A 1,734-nucleotide genomic window follows, 5' to 3' on the forward strand; every position below is an offset into this window, starting at 1 on the left:
CGCTCTTCCAGACTCCTTCCAGCCAGGTCAAATAGGGCCAAAGTAATTTTACAGGCAGAGTTTTTATTAAAATTTACCAGACCACGAGCACTGTGGGCACAAGAACAAGGTTTTGGAGATGCTTCTTTCAGCCAGGTCAAACAGGGGCCAAAATAATTTTGCAGGCAGAGTTTTACTGGAATTTCCCAGCCAATGAGCACAGGAACGAGGTTTTGGAGATGCTTCTTTCAGCCAGGTCAAACAGGGGCCAAAATAATTTTGCAGGCAGAGTTTTACTGGAATTTCCCAGCCAACGAGCACAGGAACAAGGTTTTGGAGATGCAAGAAAGGACAGGCAGTGGTAACACTGTGCCACTGATATGGAAGTGATAACACAGCAAAGGGAAACTGGAAGTTTCCAAAATAGGCTCAGCCCCCTGTTAATCAAGGCCTGTTAATGAGCCCCTCAGTGGCCAAGCCCTCTGCAGCAGGGACCTGGGGTCAGCAGAACGGAGCTGAGTCTCCTCCTAAAACTGCAGCCCCCACTGGGAGTTAAGAACTCGTCCAGGTTTTGTCCTGCTCTGCCAAGAGGCTGATCTGCGTTCAAGCCGTTTCTATTGAACTGAAATGCAATTTTCCCATCTTGGGTGGTGTTAATTAACCCCTGATTCGAAATATTGGTCTCTCCTTGTCCATGCCCAGGCACCGGGAATGTTTCCCTGCTCTCCTTTTTGCCTTTCTCTGGCTATATCCAATATCGCTTTGTTTTTCCAAGGCTCAGCTCGCTGAACAATTCTGCAGTCTCATTTTAAGCACTTGTTTATCCCCCAGCCATAACTTATGGACAGATAAGAGATTTCCTCGCGGGGACAAGAGAGGAGGGAGAGACACGGCACAAAGTTTTATCACCAGGGAGGAATAAATTCTATAAATGCTCTTTACAAGAACCTTTTGTTTTATGAGAGCTGCACAGCCCCGTAAGACATCAGAGTGCTTTGTAAACATTGGTTTTCCACGAGCTCCCTGACCTTTCCGGTTATGTGCTGGCCCCGAGTCCCATCTAGCGGTGGAGAGCCAAGTTAAAAGGAAGGGAAGGATTCAGCAATTCCTGAGTGAATTCCCGAGGGCTGGATCATTTTAGCACAGGGGTGTCAGACTGGGAACGCGCTCAGCGGGTCAGCACAGGGGCAGCTCTCGAGGCATTCATATTTCATGGGGCTCAGACACAGAAATCCATCCGTGTGTGGCCACTGAGCATTTCCCTGCAACAGCAGCTGAGGAAAGTTTCTTATTAATGTGCCTGGGGTTCCTCCTTAATCCGCTTCTGTGCTTTGTTTATTGTTTTATTGGGGCTTTTTTGCCTTTTCCAGGCCTTGAGGCTGATGCAGCCAAGCCACGCTCGGCCCTACAGCTCCTGGGATTTGTTGTTTTTGCCTCTCGTGTGCCTCTGATGCTGGGCTGGGTTTCCTGACCAACCCCGGACAAATCCCAGACTGGCTTGGGTTGGGAGGGACCTTAAAGCTCCTCTTGTTCCATCACCTCCCACCAGCCCAGGTTGCCCCAAGCCCCATCCAACCCTGAGGATGCTGGAACCTCCTAACTCTGAGCTCCCCCTGCAGTTCCCTCCACGTTTGTGTGGAGCAATTAGACCTGGGTGCGTCCCACTCCAATGGGTGGAACTCCATCCCATCCATCCCATCCATCCCATCCATCCCATCCATCCCATCCATCCCATCCATCCCATCCCTCGCATCC

The 1,734-nt window shown here is 50.3% G+C and overlaps 1 protein-coding gene across 1 annotated transcript in view; it reads right to left on the minus strand.

The window, feature by feature from the left end:
• Positions 1-1,734, minus strand: part of MATN1 (matrilin 1, cartilage matrix protein) — a 14,184-nt gene that overhangs the window by 4,829 nt on the left and 7,621 nt on the right. The window lies entirely within an intron of this gene.

This window comes from Corvus brachyrhynchos, unplaced genomic scaffold, assembly GCF_000691975.1.
Source record: "Corvus brachyrhynchos isolate BGI_N302 unplaced genomic scaffold, ASM69197v1 scaffold257, whole genome shotgun sequence".
NCBI classification, from domain to species: domain Eukaryota; kingdom Metazoa; phylum Chordata; class Aves; order Passeriformes; family Corvidae; genus Corvus; species Corvus brachyrhynchos.